The sequence below is a fragment of the Simochromis diagramma genome, unplaced genomic scaffold (assembly GCF_900408965.1).
Source record: "Simochromis diagramma unplaced genomic scaffold, fSimDia1.1 OVJJ01000565.1, whole genome shotgun sequence".
Classification (NCBI taxonomy): domain Eukaryota; kingdom Metazoa; phylum Chordata; class Actinopteri; order Cichliformes; family Cichlidae; genus Simochromis; species Simochromis diagramma.
In genome coordinates, this window is record NW_024387304.1 from 2,289,738 (window position 1) to 2,300,206 (window position 10,469).

Here is a 10,469-nt window from a genome sequence, read left to right on the forward strand (position 1 = left end):
GTTTTGAGAGGAAAGGCTGTGTGTGTGTGTGTGTGTGTGTGTGTGTGTGTGTGTGTGTGTGTGTGTGTGTGTGTGTGTGTGTGTGTGTGTGTGTGTGTGTGTGAGAGAGAGACAATTTTCTTTTAAGGAAGCTCAGGGAAGTGTGCAAAGTGCTGATGAAAGTATTGTGTGAATGATGCTACAAAACTGAGCTAAAGAATGGTGATCTGTGTGAAAAAAACTGTGTTGAATGTTGATGTGCTGAATAAAAGCAGCCATACCAAATATTGACTTTCACGTTGGTTGGAAGTGTACAAGCCCCAGTTTTGCCTTACATGCTGTATATGGTGTTTATTGTTTGGGTTGTTTTCCATTGTAGTTTGATGTAAAAGCAGACTGGCCTGTCCTGACTAGAACAGAAAGAGCGACCTCCTCTGGACAGGAGGCACTTCTGCAGATATCAGACTTGCCACATTTATATAATATGTACTGTATATACATATGTTGGTTTGGTTCAGAAGTGTGGAAAACAGGAAAAGGACCCCCATGTGGGATTCAGGAGACGGAATGTAAAATCAGTGGGTAGATTTATTAAGAAACTCTCAAAGCAAACACAAAACAAGGACGTCAGATGAGCTGGCGCTAAATAATCAAAACTAGGAATCACAAGAGGCATAGATATGAACATGGACACTACACAGATGGATGAGTGAAGAGCGAGCTAATATATACACACCAGGTAACGTGAAACACCGGGGAACTCAGCTAAAAAATCAGGAATAATGTTAATGGAGACATAAAACTCAATATGAAGCACACGAGATTATCTAAATAAAACAGAAACTAACACACACACTGAGAACCAGACTAAGACATGCGAACCCGAGAACCTGAGAGACAGAAGAGAAACAGGCAAGACAGGATAGAAAGAACAGAATGGAATTACAAAAGGAGACAACTCAAAATACAGAACCAAGAAGATGAACTTGAGTATAAACAGAAACTACAAACAGAGGATATGATAAATGCAAAGAAAGCCATCAAAATCTGCTCTTGAGAAATGTAACTGAGTGACGGAAGATAAATGAAAATGTTACCAAATCGTAAAACCATCAACAAACAGCCTCAAAAGTTCCTAAATAAATGTATTTTCAGTTGCAACATATTGAGAGGTAAAACATATAATACTTCTTGTATTTGTATGGCTTTTTTACAAGCGATTCACGTAACTTCCTGCAGTGTTTTCTTATGATAGAATCCATTTCTAAAGCATGAATGCAGAAGTGCACATATTTCTCTCGTGGACGGATCATGTGGGGCTTTTGTTGCACTAAAGAAGATATTGTGCTTATGTAAGTAGTTAATGCCAGAAATGATAAGGATCATGCCAGACAGTACATGTATGAACATATCACATACCTGGATTGCTAAAAATAAAACAGGTTTTTGAGCCAATGACCTGATGAGAATACAGACGTGTTATCATAGTGCTTCCGTTTTTGATTCACATCAGAAAGAATGTGCAGCTCAGAGAAGGACTTCATGCACTGCGTTGGTTTAGTATTTGAAATAAAAATGTACTTTAGTTGAACAAATACAAAGTGTTTCTGCTATTACTGGATAAAAATGATTTTGACAAAAAATCTGCTTGAATGTTCCCCAGTTTTTAACTATTTTTAATTTGATTTTAAGTTAGAGGGAGGGTCAGCAGACAGCTGGCATGTGAAGATAATCAGTTACCCTGGTAACCCCAGCTGAAGTTAATTGTCTTTCATGAACAGAAAGCCTGAATTTTCCCTCATCTCAGGGTTAAGTTGACAAATTCAGAGTTGTTAGCTAAACCTGCTTTCTGGAATAGGGCTCTGGTTTGCTCTTGTGTTTTGTGGTTTCACTCTCTCCGTGGTCTGGCTTGGGTTGGGCATGCATGGTTCTGCTTCTGGATGGAGGCGTGGTCTTCCGCTCTTCGGTCATCCGCTTCATCACCTGGATTCTTCTTCTGCAATGTAAAGTAAGCTGTTCCACTCACCTCCCAATCCAGTATCACGGAGTAACATTAACAGCATTTCTGACAGACTTACCTGGACTAATTTACCTCTCCGCTCACGCAGTGAAATGCTGTCCAGTTACCTGCTTTGGCTCCATGCTGTGATCCTCTCTGTGCAAGCTATTCTTTCATGAAAAACAAAACCTGTGGCCCTCTTCAATTACCACCAATTACAAAAATGCAGTAAAAGCAATAAGTCTATTGGAATGATTTCAGTTTGTTTTAATGTTAAACATGGTAATGTACTGTAATCCACAGGAGAAAAGGATTAAAACAAAGACAGACATGTAAAGTAAGATTGCATATTCATGAATATCACATTTACAATATGAATGAGCAGAAAATACAGTTAGATGTTATTTAAAAGTGGCACACTACAGCTGAAAATGATCCTGGCAGGCTGAACAAGGAAGGTGCTGCTCCCAGACTTCCGCATTGTGGCGAAGGACACTCAAAGCTCTCAGAGTGCAAATATCAAAGCTCGGCTGGTAGCTTTCCTGTTGATGGTTTGGAGACGCACGGAGGTGCTGAGACTGTTCACTGTGGTGTTCATAGCTGTTACATGGTGAAAAATAGCATGAACACAAGCATAAATACCTTAAAGTCACTGATAATAGCTTTGCTTGTCTCAAAGGCTGACCGCTCAGGTGGAAATGTCCAGACTCCATGGTTTTGGACTACAGCTGGCCAGTTGAGACGGTGGTCTCATTTTGAGCAGATTTTAGCGTGTCCTTTCAATTCTTTGCACCCTACGTGTGGGGTGTGTACCTGGAGGCAATGGCCCCTTTCTCCACCATGTTTGGTTCTGGTTGGAGTGACACATTAGCTCCAGTCTCACGGAAAGCAAAAGAGCGACTATTGTCACCTGATGCTGTCCAAGAGGGTGGAATTGGAGTCTATTTTCAAGATGCAGGGGTTACTTGAGAAGTTGCATTATACAGAGAACTACCACAACAGTTACCTGACTAAGACTACATGCATGGAAGCATTAGAAAATACATGTAGCAGAAATTACTTATTTCTCAGTATAAAATTTATATATTTCTGAAGTAGTTTAATCACTAACAGTGAAAACTGAACGTTTCTTTTGCATTAATGAAATAAATCATCTGCAAAAGTAAATATCACATGTAAAATGTTGGCCTTTTAAAAACATTTAGATACATAAACACTTTTAAACAGTATTAACAAAAATGCTATGTTCAAAAAGGCAGCTATATTTATTCCACTCTAAGCAAGATCATCTCCAAGTGGTTTATGTCAGACACACTGAACTCAAGAGCAGACTGTTTGATGTCTCTAAGAATCTAAAGATTTCAGGACCCTTCATGGGAGGCATGCCAGAAAAAAATGTGCTTTCTAAAAAGAATATATAAAGACAACAGACTGAAGCTGAATAAAGACAATGACCAGCTAGATAACTAAACCTAACCTTTCTGTATAAAAAGCTGTCTGAAGGGAATGCTGAAAAATAAGGGCTCATAATGCAAGAAACTTGACCATATAATGGCTCAAAAAGATTTCAGGGTTTCATCAAGGACTAATTCTATAGAAATACACAGAACTTTGAACTTTAAGATGTGGGGATTTGAAATAGTCTGCTAATTCAGGAATACTTTTGTCCCTCTTCCCGCTCCACCACAATCACCTACACATGCAGGGCCTTGGGGTAAAGGTATGTCACCAGGGTGCAGGGGAGGCATCCCCCCCTCTGTCCCCTTCTGGCTGCCTGTGCCTCAATTTTATCCCACAACTTAGACATTCACATTACTCACACTCTCATTACACATACATATAGGATCTTGGGGGTGGGCACGCTACACGGAATCCAAGTTACCATCAGGGTGTACACCTCACCCCTGGCGTCGTTGCCCACCTCTCAATTTTAAATACACGTAGACATTGAGGGCTATCAGGGGGGGCTATGCGCTTACCTGCTGCTCTCTGGCAGGTAGCTCCATGCCCTCCTGGGTTTTAAATGCACCTTAGAACACACATGCATCAACACTACAATGAGCGGGTGGAGGGAGGTTTGGAGTCTTCTCTCACCCCCGTTCTCTGCGACCTGCTGGAGCGGGGGGGCTAGGAGGAGGAGTTGGCCGTCCGACTGCGGTCTGGAGTGTGGGGCCTCCCTGCTGCTGCGGAGTCGGGGCGGTCTGCTTCTCTTCACCCCAGGGAAAAGAGTAACACTACCTGGGTCTGGGTGCAGTTTCCCCCTCCAGGGGCAAGGGTACCTAGACCTGGGGCTTAGAGTACGCTTGGGGAGTGTGATCGTGTGTACAGCGTCTCTTTATGTCTGTCTCCACGTTGGTTGAGTGTTGAGTAATTGCATATGAGAGCATGAGGGTGGGAATGGATGTTTGTGTCTGTGTGTGCCTGTATGTCTGTCTATATGTCAGGTCAGATATCAGGCGCCACCTCTCTGGGGACATCTCAGGCCCTCCAAGGTATGGAGGTCTATCTCCCCCCACCACTCCCCCTGCCAGTGGCAGACGCCCTCAGACATCGGTGCATTGGTGGTTCTTTGTGTCTGGGGATGGGCGCCCAGGTGCACACCGGCTCACTTCTTGGTGGCTGCTTGTCGGGGCCTGGAGCCTGGGCTCGCTCGGGCCACTTCGGAGGTGGGGTGCCGTCGGCCTCTCGGCCTGGGGCTCGGTCACTCTGGCACAGCTGGCTGCCGGCGGAGCTCACGGGCGCGTCACTGCAACCCCCCTGGCTTCTGCTCCGCGGCTGCTGAGTGAGCCCTCATCTGGGACTCTCCTCAACTCTTTCTGGGACAGTGGCGCGGCTGCCCCTCTGTTGGTCTTCCTTGGTCTCTTGTGTTCTGGGGGCCTCTGGATGTCTGGAGTCTTGATCTCCTCCATACCTGCTTCATGCCCTGGAGGACGGGGCAGTGGCCCCCCCCACACCCTCCAACAGATCATTACATGTAGGGACCTTTTAAAAACAAGCGCGTCCATGCACACAGGTGTACACACGGGTGCTCACACACACAAACTACACCCTTTTTGGCTCCTACCTCAAAGCACACTGTGCGCTGTCGATCTTACGTGCTGCACAATAATGTTTAATATTTAGTATTTACTGTTATATTCACGTATATCATCGTAATGTTGTTTATTATATTGCTCTCTTTTCTTCTGCTTGTTTTCTCTTTTTTCTTTCTCAACAGGTGATCCAGGTGATTGATATATGTATTTTTTTTGTCTGCTTATTTTGTTGTTTTTGTTTTTGCCCTTTATCCCCGTCCCTCTTCTCCGCTGTTTTTCTTTCCCTTTCTTTTCCCCAGTCAAATCTGTCCCGTATTTAGCAAGTGAAAATAAAATAAAATAAACAATAAAAGGTGAATCAAATGGACCATTACGGCAAGGCTGGGATGGTCTATTTGGTAAAGTAAATCCGTTGGGCATCTTTCTTCGCCTTTAGACAATAATTCTGATGGCAAAAGAGCCAAACGGGACAGGCAACAAAAAAAAGGAAATACTTTTGTCAAAAAAGAGTAAAATATTATCATTTTAATGAGCTATTGTCAGAAACAAATGAGCATCTTCAAAATTCCTCAAATATTTTTGTTTTGTTTTGTTTTTCCTTTTCCTCCAATCTGAGGCCAACAGTGTAACTGATTTTTCAACCGAAGAATATTTGATCTTCTGATATTTGTGCTGAATCACTGAAAATGTTTTTGTCAACTAGAACCTACCACCGGGATCGAATGTTTGCTTATGCATTTGACATTTTTCCTATTTTTGTTTAAACTGAGAACATGTATGTTTTATATACAAGTGCTGTACGAAAAAGAATGATAAATAATGTAAGTATAACTATTTTGCAAATAATGACAGAAAATAAATCACAGAAATGGTCTTTCATCTGTTTTTACATTTTAAGCTTTTATGCCTTCTTTTTTATCTTTTAGCTGTAACAAGGTAAATCACTGATGAAATACAGGAAAAATCCCTTGTAATCGCCACAGCAAAGATTCATATAAAACCAGCTTACCCACAGGCCTTGGAGTGGATAGTATGTACTCTGCCCAGCTGTCCTGGATATAATCCATGCACATTCCTCCCCAAACGTGATCTTCTGTAGAGAAAAAGAAACAAAATTCTGTGTGAAAAACTTTTTGCTCTTACTCCTGACATTGCTACACTTCATTAATCATGACTCAGATATCCAAAAATATAAAATAATAAAATTACATTTGATCACATGAAAGTTCATGAAATCAATAAGGCTACAGACTTTTCTAATACATTTTTGAAAGCTAACTATAGGGCCAGTTGTTATTTCTTTCTCCAGTGGGCTAGTAGAGTTTTGCTCCAGCAAGATAGAGAAATCAAATCCAAGCTATCTGCCGAGTACAGTGACTGCATTTGCTTCTACTTGGATTTCTGCATATATTTGGGATTTACTGTAAATGTAATACTTTTATGACAAGAATGATCTGATGTTAGCCAAATATATAGTTACTCCACTACTGCAGCAGAATAGATGTGAAAGGTTTTTTGAAGTCTTTCTCCTTTCAATTTTGAAACTTACATATATACACTTTTACACTGTTCAAAAAGAATTGCCTGACATTCTTTTGGGGGCCTTGTGCTCAATCCACGGCAGTGTGGAGACCAATTGGCATTTGACAATGAAGACAAAATCGGCAGATCCACCACTGGCATCCTGTGCTTTTCACAAATAAGCGCAGGCTCACCCTACACACTTTAAGACAGATGTAACAGGGTCTGGAGAAACTGTGGAAAACGTTGTGCTCCCTGTCACATGGTTCAGCATGACCGGTTTGGTGGTGGGAAGAAATCACCAGGACACCATCTGCCATCTTATTAGCTTGTCATACAAGCATGTCAGGGTCAGACAAACTACTGAGTGTTATTTATGTTGTTGCAATGAAATTTCTGCAAAATGATCCAGCCTGCCACATCAGAATTTCATTTTGAATTAAGGGGTTGTGTGTGAATTCAGCCCTTTGTAGGCTGATCATTTTAATTTCCATCAAACGATGCCATCCTGTCATTCCTAACACAATGCGCAGTTCAGTATAGATATAAGCATGACTTTTTTTAACAAGTTTTTTTATTTATTTCTTTTATTTTGTAGCAGTATAATTTACATTTATTACTTATACCATAAGTAAATTTGAGGGCTATTTGTAACAAAGTATTTACACATTATGGCATTAATACTTTTACTTAAGCAAAAGGTCAGAGTGTTTTTTGAGAACTTTATCCAGATCTAGTTTGATAGAGTGACCACTCACTTTGGTTTTAACATAGCTGGTGAGACAAGCTCTTTGGAGTTGTGAGACTCTCTGAACTCATGCAGCCTCACAGCGACACCGGATCCTGCCATCACTGTCCAAGTTAATGTCTGCAACGGATCCCAGTGAAGGTCAACAATGAATCCACTATCACAGTTCAAGTTTGAGAGTTTCCTGAAGAAAACACAGGAGACACAATAATCTCTGCTGAATAATGCATTTCTATATCATCAGTCAGCCTTTAAATCTGTGAACATGCCTAATGACAACCCTAAGAAATACAGTCATCTTTGAGCCTCTAAAGTAATATATGTGTGCAGTATTCTGGTGTCATGTGCTAATATATTTTGATGGGTAATGATTATTTTGACCACTTGAGGTTGCTAGTGAGAAGTTACTGTTTTAGTTATGTTCATAGTGTCGTATTTTTAGTATATATAAATATAGTATTTTACTAACTAATAATAATAATACTAATAACTATATTTTGTACAGCATATTTAATCCAAGTATAGTTGTAGGCAAAAGAAATGCAGTCAAAGCCTGCGTATAAAAAACAATCACATTAGTGATTTTAAGCACAGAATAGGAAAAATATAATGAATTCATTTATTTAATACCTTTGGCTTTGAAATATGTTTCCTACATAAGAAAAGCCTTGTTAATTGAAAAAGCAGCGGAGGACGTGCAGCCTTACCTTAACATGAGAGAGTCATCACATCTATTCGTCCTATCAACCCGAGACCAGATACTTATATGTACTCAATTCTGCTCACTATTTCCTATCCTATGTTTCTCTTCTCTTCTCTGACAGAGAAACCCAACACTAAGTGCTCTGGCAACAAAGAAAGCTGATACTAGCAACTTTAATCTCTCTCTGCCTCTCTCACTCCCTCACTTGCTCACACACAGACACATGCATACACCTGTAGTTCCAATTTGACCTGCTAGTAATTTGCACAGAGAAATATGTGGGACATCTTATCTTGCATACACACATTCATTCATCCAGAACTTCAAATTCCTGTAAAACAATGTTTCTATCTTCAGTTCAGAGGTTCGATTTTTTTTTTTTTACATTATGGGGACTGGGTTGGTTATCATAAAGAATATCAGATTCTGCTGTAGACACAGGCTGGGACCTCCCACAGTCCACTAAGCACTTCTACTCCAGTTGATTATTTGCTATAATGGCAGAACTTTTGTCTTCTGTTTGGTCCTTAGTCTCACTTTTTCTTTCATTCTTTCTTTTTTTTTCGGTTTGTTTTCTTTCTACTCAAATCAGTCATGGCAGAGCATCTGTTGGTTCCATGAAAATATCTTCTGGTCCTTCTTCTTATCTACAGTTTGACAACAGGCTATCACACTGTTTACCCTATAAAGCCTTTGAATGGATGTTGCTGTAAGCTGGTGCTACATTAAAAGAACTGAGCTGAACTGACCTCAGTTTAATTAATATTAACATCTCCAAAACAGGAATAATACCTGGAGCGTACAAACACAGAAGTTGACACTTGTTCAGACGAAGAGAGTTCAACATACCTAGGGTATCTTTGTGTTATCTGGTTTCACTTACTCTAACTTACCCAAGTAATTGGTTGACATCATCTAACCAGTCACAGAGGCGTGTTTCACAGATCATATGACTTGTTTTCCACAAAAAATGATCCCAATGAGTGGCGCCTGCTGCAGAAATATTATCAAATGGTGATATAAATCTCTACAGATCACAAAAATGTACCAGTAAAATACAATATTGTTGTTAAAATGATGCTGATAAATGTTGCAGAAAATGTTTTAGTTATTCTGGCGATTTAGTGCACACAATAAATATTTTAATTCCAATTAATAGTTTTATCACCAAGTGCGTTCTCACTGCAGATTATTATTTGTAAGGTGATGGCTGCAGTTCAGACTGAATCCGTTTAAACATTAAAGCTTACTATCACACAGCCTAATAAAGGAGATGCTTCAACTTGTCGCAGATCAAAAGTAAATCATTTTTATTGGTCGAACAGGTATCCTTGCTGTGTATTCTGTGTTTGGAGGTCCTTCCAGGAATGTTGATGCTATTTTCTGAAGATTTATTTGGTCAGTAGGTGATAATTTCATACCTGCTGATCTTTAATCTGGATCTTAACCTGCTCTGTAGCAGGTTTCAAAAATATTTAAAATATGCTCACAAATATGCTAATACAATAACAATAACAATCTTCATCATAATCACAATCATAATAATTGCATCAAGTGCTGAGATCTAACAATAAAATACTAAAAAAAAAAAAATCAACGTGTACAATGAATTTACATCTATTAATAAATCTCATTTTTGAACAATATCCTTAAACTACCTCATGGACGTTGTAGACCAGAGACTGAGACTGAATTGTTCTTTCAGACACCAATTGATTAATGCAAAGCACCAGCACCAGCAACAGGAGCATCACTCCCACAGCCAGACTGGGACCGGATCCTTAAACAAAGCAGCCATTGAGTGGAAGGCTGGGGAGGAAAAGAGGGGGGGTTGCTATACATTTTCTTAAAACACAACAAAACAAAACAAACAAACAAACAACAAAACATTACCGAAAATACATATTTTGTGTTGGGCAAAACATACACTTAAATATACACACAAAGAAGACACTTATATCTGCTGTGAATCATAGGAAATGAATTATAACTGAACTGAATCTGGACACATACAAACGCTTCACACACACACACACACACACACACACACACACACACACACACACACACACACACACACACACACACAGCGAGAGAGAGAGGGAGAGAGAGAGGGGAGAGAGAGAACAAAAGCCAGGGATCAACAAAAGCCTAGGATGCCATGAGGAGACAGATGCTGCATTCACGTGTTCTTCGTAAAGTCTCGTTTACCACATACACATGTAGCCAACAAACAAACGTGGAAAGTCGCTAGGAGACACGAGTGTCTCTTTCAAGTGCAAAAACAAAAATTGAAACACCTGGGTTTTCACAAGATAAAAATAAAGGGTAAAGATGACATAAAGCAGAAAAGGTTAGAGTACTGAGAAGAATACACTACAAGAAATAGCTCAGTGGAAGTCCACAAACGTTTTTGTAACCACAACGTAATCCCCATCATTCGAATAGGATTCAAATCATTTTAGCGCCTTTAGAGTTTATCCA